The 9,380-nt window shown below is 44.3% G+C and overlaps 1 protein-coding gene across 3 annotated transcripts in view; it reads right to left on the bottom strand.

The window, feature by feature from the left end:
* Positions 1–9,380, bottom strand: part of DIDO1 (death inducer-obliterator 1) — a 55,529-nt gene that overhangs the window by 36,625 nt on the left and 9,524 nt on the right. The gene's annotated exons all lie outside the window — the stretch shown is intronic.

The raw sequence follows: 9,380 nt of genomic DNA, 5'->3' as shown, positions 1-9,380 counted from the left end.
ATAAAATAAATTTATACCGATCTGAAAAATAAACATGTTTCTAGACAGGACTTGAATTCTGAATAATCACAAAAGAAAAAAATGTAGTTATTTTTGTTAAGCAGAATGAGATAAAAGGACATATATTCAAAACAGATTAGATCATTTTGTACTTGGAAAATTTCTTTTCACAATTTCTTCAACACAGAAAACCTAATATAAAATTTCAGCCAGCGTTTGGAATAAAAATATGTCTATCAAGGCAAAAGTAAAAAAAGGTGTTAAGTTTCTAACACGACTTGTAATAAGTGTGTAATTCTACATAATACATAGCACATTACACAGGGAATGTGGTCATAAAACTGCAATCACATCATATTAGTAAAAATTTTTCCCCAGAAAGGAAGAGAAGGGTAGGCCTCCCTGAAACTGTAAGTTAACACTGAACGTATGAATTTAAAATTATCTTTCTACATTTCTAAGCACAAATTTTTTCTCAGCTGCAAACTGCTCCATTTCCTACTAAGCAGAAGTAGGAATAATGCTAGGACACCTTAGGTTGAAGAATACATCCATATATTAGCCAACATTTCTCAACAGCTGCTACCAAAGCCTGCAAGGTGACCCAAGAACAGGACAGGCAGCTGACCTTCAAGCTCCCCAGAGGCAGTTCTTCAACTTTTTGGTCTCAAGACACCTTAATACTCTTAAAAGTTGAAGACCCCAAAAGAGCTTTCGTTTTATGTGGAATATATCTATTGCTATTTCTAAAATCTTAACTATATATTAAAAAATATATCCATTACACATTTTTAAAAAACAGAACTATAGTTTACAATCCATTATACTTTTTTAAATGAAAAAGTAATGTTATTTCCAAAACAAACAAACAGTGTCAAGAAGGTCATTGTTTTATACTTTTGCAAATCTCTGGCTTAACACAGTGAGATTCTCCCATCCGCCGCTGCATTCAACCTCGTCCCACATATTGTTTTGGCTGAAATACATGAAGAAAACCCTGCCTGACACAGATGAACCATTTAGAAAATGGCAGTATTTTAACAATCTTTTCACATAATTGTGGATGTTCTCGGACATTACACCGAATCTCAGCAAGCAGTACGTTTCATAAAAGTCCTATCAATGAACTTTTCACTTTTTTACATTAAAATTCACTGGTCTGTGCTGCACTTTGAATGCATCTTTTACCCATGCATATGCCGGTCATGTGGAAAACACCAGTTCACTGAGTTCAGGCAGAGATTCCAAATGTCAACACATTTCGTTAGACCACACAGAAGAAACACATTTGTGTACGTCAGCTCCCATCTCCTCAGAAGTCATTACTGGGAAGCCATCAAGCTCACGATGGTAGACTCAACTTTTCCAAAATTCTAATTTTCCCTCCAAAGCTAGAATCTTATTCTTAGTAACAAATACTGTCAGCTGCTTTCCTTGAGACTCATATAATTCACTTTGGAGAAAATATCTGCCAAACACCGAGTCTGCAAACTGTCATCCGTCTGCCGTTCTGTCAAGGACGGACAGTGTGCCCTGAGAAGGTGGCTGGCCTGGCTCCCAGCTCAGCCCACGGGCTCTGCCCAGAGACGGCTACTCCACGCGGCAGCAGCAGGGTTGCTCCACGTGCACTTGGCATTTCATCACAGGCAAAGTTAAAAAGATGTTTATTTGAGGGTTGCGATAATAAAATTAATAATACGTGCTGCTTCGTAAGGACACTCTTAGGGAAGCTGGTATATTTTAAACATGCAGTGCCCACGGTGAAGGGCACAAAGTTCCAGCGCTTCAATCTGCCTTTGCTCCAATGGTACGAGAGTCAAATTTGGGAGAAAAGGCTCATAACGTTTGACTATTACTGTGGGAATAGTTTTGACCCCTTACCTCAGAAAAGGTATCTGGACTATCTCCCATGGGTCCAAGGAAGATACTTAGAGAACTTTCATAACATGCCATTTCTACTAGTTTAAGAACACACCAGATATGTGCAAAGCAATAATACATACCCATGCTTCAGATAAGAGACTTTAAGCATTTCCTTCCACAAACATATTCTGTAATAAACTCTCTATTTTCCCTTTGGATCCCCTGACTCATCAAAATGTTACACTGCCAGCAGTGAATTTCTTTAAAATGCAATTTTAAAAAACCAGCCTGAGCAATATATAGTAGAACCCGATTTCTTAAAAAAAAAAAAAAAAAAAAAAAGCCACCTGGTGTGCACCTGAGGTGGGAGGATCCCTTGAGCCCAGTAGTTTGAGGCTGCAGTGAGCCATGATCGTGCTGTGCCCACTGCATTCCAGCCTGGGCAACAGAGTGAGACCCCATCTCTTTTTCTCCCTCCCCCGCCAAGACCCCATCTCTTAAAAAAGAAAAAAAATTAGTGTTACTTAAAAGAAACTCAGCTATAAATTGTAAATCTGAATGCTCAACTTGTACTATTCTAAAATCTGCTTAAATAACTGAAGCATGCCCAGTTAAAGATTTTCAGTTTCACAAACTTAAGAGACTAATTTCTCAGTAATTAATCTCTAAGACACTTTAAAATACGATGTACAACCATACCAGGTTCCAATTTTAGGAACATGGCACTCCTAGGAAAACAGCTGACTTCTAATGAAAACGGTAACGTGAAAAAGGTACTGCTGCCACCGCTGGCTCACACCTGCAGTCCCAGCACTCTGGGAGGCCGAGGTGGGAGGATTGAGGCAGGAGGATCACTTGAGGTCAGAAGCTAGAGACCAGCCTGAGCAAGCATGTGCTTGCCAGGCCTGGCAGCATGTGCCTGTAGTCCCACCTACAACAAAGGCTGGGCTGAGGCAGGAGGATGTTTGAATCCAGGAGTTTGAGGTTGCTGTCAGCTAGGCTGACGCCTCGGACTAGCCTGGACGACAGTGAGACTCAGTCTCAAAAAAAAAAAAAAAAAAAAAAGGTAATGTGCAAACACATATTTTGCCCCACCTGGTAGCAAAATGTTGTGTTTCTTCAAACCTCACTTTTCCCCAAAATAGTATTCAAAAGTAACACTTTTAATTTTGAAACAATTCTCACCTGTCAGAAATTGTATCTAATGCTACAATAAAATCTCATTATTTTGGACTTTGCTAACTCAGAATTTTTGTTAATTCTGAAAGGCTAAGCCAAAGTTCACATTTATTTATATTTTGTCTATTAAGAGTCTCCCATCTTAGCAATCCTTTTCTAACGTGGAGGAGGAGGGGCAGAAAAGATGCTGGCTAAAAGTCCTTTAAACTACCAAAAATTATAGATTACCCATTACAAGTCTTTTACACCTAGGTTTTCATAAAGCGCAAAGTCACTAACGAGAGTACACCGAGCAGTTTCAGACAACATCCCTGCCACCAGCTGTCCTGTCTACGTGACACATGGCCCACACAGTCTGCAGCTGCGAACACTGCAACTTGCTCAGAAGCAGGGAGCTTTGGGCCAGCAGATGAAGTAAGAAACCCAATTTTCATTTATTTTAATATCTATACAGAATCTGACTCACTTGCATAAATTATATTTAAATCTTTTAGATGACAAATTCAAAGTTTTGCTGCTTACCAAACAACACTACCATCAAAATTATCCCGATGAAGGTGAGGTGCCACACACGGTAAGCTTCTCACATGGAAAATGCAGAGAAAAATCTAGAAATAACCCTGTTGTTCTAAATTTCTTAGTTATTTCTGCTCTACAGTGATGCGTAGACAAAAAACCAAAACTTGTTACTCAAAACCTGCGGAGGACTGCTGTCTGGCGGAACCCACGCCCAGCACCCGGCCACAGGCTCACACCGACCCCTCGGTTTCCCTCTATCCAGTTTCTGGTGCAAAACACAGGCTTGTGACGTCAGGGGACAACTGAGATGGGACACTTCAACTCTCCAAATGAGTGCCAGGAGCCAGAAACAGTCACATGAATTCGTTACCAAGGTTAAGGAGAAGGGAAAGAAGTGAGGCTTGCCCTCTTCCCTATCCAACGGTTGGGCACAAAGCCTCCTAAACTGCCACCTTTGATGGGCCCCCTTTGTCTATCATTGAATAGGAAAATACGGTTTCAAACACTGTCCAAAAGACATCGCAATCTTATATTCCAGAGTTACTGTCACACTTACAAAAGGTCACCACCAGGGTCTTAGTGATCACTGCAACGTACAGGTAGGTCCTTGTCCTCATTAAGAAACCTCCACATGCAGCACATGTGACTGCTATGTTAGGTCCGTAAGGGCCCTGAGCTGGGGTGTGGTGTTGGCAGAAGGCACCCATGTGCCGTTTCCAGGACAGTGCTGCCCACAAAGACCACGTCAGGCCACCCCTGCTGGGTACCTCGAGGACTGCTTCCCCTCCAGTACATCTGTGTTGGTTACGGTTTAAATCACCGTCCCTGCCAGCACCCAGGAGCCTGTCCCTGTGTGTTCCCCTTGGTCCAAACACCAGAGGCTTGCATAAACTCCACAGCCCCCAATACAGGTTACTCTCAGGTCTGTCCCCGTTTTCACTGCGGCAACAGTCACTGTTAAGGATCCAGTGAGAGGCTGTGGGTAACTGTCTCACCGCACTTCCAGGGAGAAGGATGCAGTGACACATCTTTACCAGTGACAACAAATCAGACTTTTCCACACTCTTCCCCAACTGCCTGTGGTTGACCAATAAAAATAGTTCAAAGACATGGCCTATCTTCCTAAAAGTAATCCATTTCCCCAGGTGTTCGGAGTCAATTATTTTTAAACTCATTTCTCAACAATAAGAGTGTTATTGAGAGCAGTGGTTCTCAAGGGGTGGTCCAGGGGCCCTTTTAGGAGGTCCCCAAAGTCAAAGCTCTTTGCACAACACTAAGATGTTCTATGCCTTGTCCACCACCACTCTCAGGAGTATATGACAGAGTTTTCCACAAACTAAATGACAATATTACAGCTTGAATACAGAAGCAGATGTGCGAATCCAGCTGTTGTCAGTTAAGACAGATTTGCAAAAACATAAAACAGTGCCACCTTTCTCATTAAATTGTTTTGGTCTTGGAAAATGGTTCCCACAAAATGTCATTTATGTTAATATGTAATGCTTTACTACTTTAAATGAAAGTATTTTAAAATGAATGAAAAATTTAAATGACTCATTTTTAACGTCAAATATGGCAAGTATCAACAGATACAAACAAAAGCTCTTTGGGGTCGTCAGTAATTTTCAGGAGTGCAAAGAGCTCCTGAGTTCAAACAGTCTGAGAATGGCTGGCACATAGCAGAGCTTTCCCCTGCAGTGGCTCCTCCAGGAGCCCAGAGCAATCCCGCTGCCCCTCCCATTCCATCAGTACCCAAAAGACGTGGCAAGGACTGCTTCAGCATTTGATTCTCCCAGACAGCCCTCTGCCTTTTCTCCATCAGTTCATGTGATTACTGAGAAAGCAGCGATTGCCAAGTATGAAACTGACTGCCACCTAAGTTCAGGTGAAGAGAATGAGGTTATACACACACACACACACACACACACACACACACACACACACGAGAAGAAAAAAAAAAGGCCGGGCATGGTAGTGTGCACCTGTAGTCCCAGCTACTCAGGAAGAACACTTGAGCCCAGGAGTTCAAGGCTGCAGTGAGCTATGATCTTGAGACTGCACTCCAGCCTGGGCACTAGAGACCCTACCTAAAAAAAAAAAAAAAAAAAAAAAGCCTTCTCTTAACAGCATTTGCTTCTCGAGGTGAAGCTGCACCTTTTAAAGGTATCAGGATCTTAAGCCGCAGCCTATGGGGCAAAATTAATGCTTAAGGACCTTGGAAACTCAAGTCAAGAATTAACTTTGTATTTCAGCTGAACACTCCTTTCTTTCCCTGGGATTAGCAAAGGCCAATGCCTAGTTTTGTTTTGGGAGACAGTGGTTCAAGTTCAAGACAAAGGAATTCTAGCATAAATAGCAGGATTTTCTGCATCAATTTTTACACATCCAAACACAGCTCAATTTGATAGAGTCAAGCCTGTGTAAAAAGCAACTTCCAAGTACTCCTATTATTACTGCATGCATGGGGAGAAAAGAAAGAAAATTTTACTACTAAAAACATGTTGCAAAAAGGAAAACACTGCCTTAAGTTATAATCCAACAAATCCAAAGAGTACACAGCTGGTGTCATCTGGCCTGTGTGTCTCCAGGGGGCGCAGGGGCATCTCATGGGCCACCCCTCTCAGTGCAGGTTCAGCATATTCCTGGTCCTGAAGGCTGCAGCCAGCAGTGCCCACCCCCAGCACCGCCACAGGACCCCTCCCTCCTCCTAGACATTTACAACCGGGCAAGTCCTCCTCAGTTAGGCAGACTGGGGGTTGGGGGGCTTGAGGAGGAAGTGGGGTAAGAACAGAGGCTTCAACCCCAGCTTGAATGTGCACTCCTCCCCAGGCTGCACTTCCCTACCTGTGAAGTGGGGACAACACTGATCTCAGTTTCCTGAAAGGTTTTCTGAAACTACAGTGTCAAGAGGCAAATCAGCACAGCACTGTGTTGGCAAGCACGCAACAAATGGCAGATGTCAGCTATTAAAATGACAAGGCCTTCCTGTGCAAGGGTTTGGGGAAACAGGCCCTCTTAGCTGAGTCTACTTTGACAAATATCGACCAAGAGCCCCCTAAGTGCTGGGCACAGGGAAGAGAGAAGGTGACCCCTGTTCTCATGGAGAGGGCGGGGAGTGCTGGACTATGACCTACCAGAGGTAACTAGTAAGTACACACAAACTTATGAGAGTTTTTTGGGTTTTACAAAGGTGACAAACTGAACACAAACGAACATCCGTCATGAAGAGAAATCAAGAAACATCTAGGTACTGGAACTCTTTAATGCCAAAATTAAAGGACGACGAATCCCTTGGTTCACCATGGCGAGAGTTCCACAGCACCTGAGCCAACAGAGCAGGTGACAAGCCAGCCAGGCAGGGGCCACATTCTCTAACGCACCCACCACACACACAGTTCACCAACGCATGACAACTGTAATGGTGCCCTTACTCGTGCTTTACTTTCTATTTATACGTGCTGTTTAAATGTGCTACATACACATTATCTTTGTAACCAAACACAGTAAAGCTATCTTTGTTTGGGGGGAAAAACTGATTTAATCTTTCTATAAAGTATATTAAATATCACTCAAATGTCTCTATCAGCATATGAAAAACAAAACCAAGTGTCTAAGTTTGACAACCGAAGAGAGCAATATCTGCTTTATGAATTATATACACGAATTACCACCTATTAAGTTTTATAGTCATGGCTAGGGAATTCTTATCAAAATAGGTACAATTACCTGTTCAACTTACCCTCAAAATTACCACTCAAAAAACAAAAGGAGGCCTTGGCAACACAGACTGTCTCACACTTGAAGGCGGTGAGCTCAATTCTGACTCTCTTCTTTGCCCTCCTCTTTCCCGATTAACATTTCCACTAACTGTTAATCATATAACCTCTGGAATGGAATGAACATACATCATTTGATCCTCGCCACGAAGAGGCTAATATTGGACATTCACTGTCAGGGACTCCACCATTTAAATAAGAAAGCTAACTGGAGACTCCGCTTAGGGAAACTTCCCCAATGGACTTCTGAGCCCACCAGACACGTGAGAAATGAAGCCGATCAGACATGTGCCACAGTATAGGGCTCAAGGACAACAGTAAGCTGGCTTGTTGAACATGTTCAATCTTTCCTCTTCAAGAGTCAAATGGAAGTCACTTGGTGTCATGGGACAGGCGTGTAAAAAAGGTAAAATGTGTATTGTTAGCAGACGTATAAAATCATCAGGACCTGGCACAGCTCACACATGAATACTACGTACAGAAAAACCACTCCCTTGGGCTGCCCAGAACTGACTCGAGGGGAACTGGGACCCGAAGGCTGTGGAAAGACTTACAGTATCAACAGCAGGACCTGCAAACTTCACCAGAGAGTATGGCAGTCAAAGCACCCATTCCAGTCTCCCCCTCCTCACCTGAAGACAACCCCGTCCACCCTTCAAGGCCCAACTGAACCACCTGGCAATGACACTTGTCCTCACCCAGCCCATTGTGATGCCCTCACACACAGGCAGTTTCACTGTTTGCCAGGGAAGGAAGCTGTAACCATGGCACTAGTCAGCGGCAGCCAACTGCACAATTTCATATTTTACTTGTGCCCTTTCTTACCACAAACAACTCGCTTTGCCTGAAACAGCCTGAATTTAATCCATAACTAAAAAGAGATGACTTTTGGTGGAAAGCCAGAAGAAAATTAAAGATACACATTATTCTAAAACAAAATAGGGAGCAACTTATACATGAAACTCTTTGTTAAAACAAGTCTGCATGAACAGACTCCTCCCCACGTACACAGCAAACAGGAAAGCGAGAACGCTTGGACAACACATTAGGCAGGAAGTTTCATAACAAGGCTGGGTCTGGGTCTTCCCAGGGTGACACTTCTGAGATGTCTACACAGTGTTTAAAATGGTAAAAGAGTGGAGTAGTTACAGAGACAAATATACAAATACACACCGACCCAAAGTGTCACTGAAGAGCTAGCTCTAGGCTCCAGGGTACGTGGGTTGGCAAAACTCAATTTAAAGGAAGGAGCTGGAATAATCTCTCAAGTTCCCCACTAACAACCTCTCCAGCAGGACTGGGACAGGAGCCTTCTTGGTCACTGCTGTATCCCTCCTTTTAACACAGAATGCAATAAATATTCCCGGAATAAACCAAGGTACGTATTTACTTCCTTAAAATGCATGGGGTAAAGCACTTTTCTTGGAAGCTTATTTCGGCCAGGGCATACGGGGCCCTGGGGAAAACACGCAACGTGGGTACCACGAGGCTACGTGAACACACTGACACCACCGTCACACCTGCCTCGTCCTCCAGGTTCAAACCTCATTCCATAGGCATGCAGGTGACTCGGATGTCACCATCTGCGGCCCACGCACAGTTAAGAGTAACTTCAGTAACTCGTAACCCTTGTTATTACCCAAGGCCCAAACTCTCAGCTCGTGCGTGGAGGCGCCTCGAACTGAGCCCGAGCCGCGGAGGCCGCGCGGGGCAGGGCCCCAAGCCCGGGTGGTCCCTTTCTGCTTCCAGGGCTACTGGAGGATGAAATGCGTCACAAATGTGGCCAGTGTTCGTCAAACTAACGCACGACTCGTTAAAAACCTAAAACCGAGCGCGGTGAGGCTAGTACACACTGTCCTTTGGCGAGGCGACGCGGGCCTTCCGCCAGCTCCCCGGCCCCCGCACGCCCGGGCGCGCCCCTCCCCGAGACCCGCCGGGGATGGCTGGAGGGCCGGGCGGGCCGAAACCGGACCGCAGCCCGACCCCTCCGACCCCGGCCGGCTCGGCTTGCTCCCCGCTCCGGCCCCGCCGCCCGCCCGCGCC

The sequence above is a fragment of the Propithecus coquereli genome, unplaced genomic scaffold (genome assembly GCF_000956105.1).
Source record: "Propithecus coquereli isolate 6110/MARCELLA unplaced genomic scaffold, Pcoq_1.0 Scaffold442, whole genome shotgun sequence".
Lineage (NCBI taxonomy): Eukaryota > Metazoa > Chordata > Mammalia > Primates > Indriidae > Propithecus > Propithecus coquereli.
This window is presented reverse-complemented; position numbering and strand designations above follow the sequence as displayed.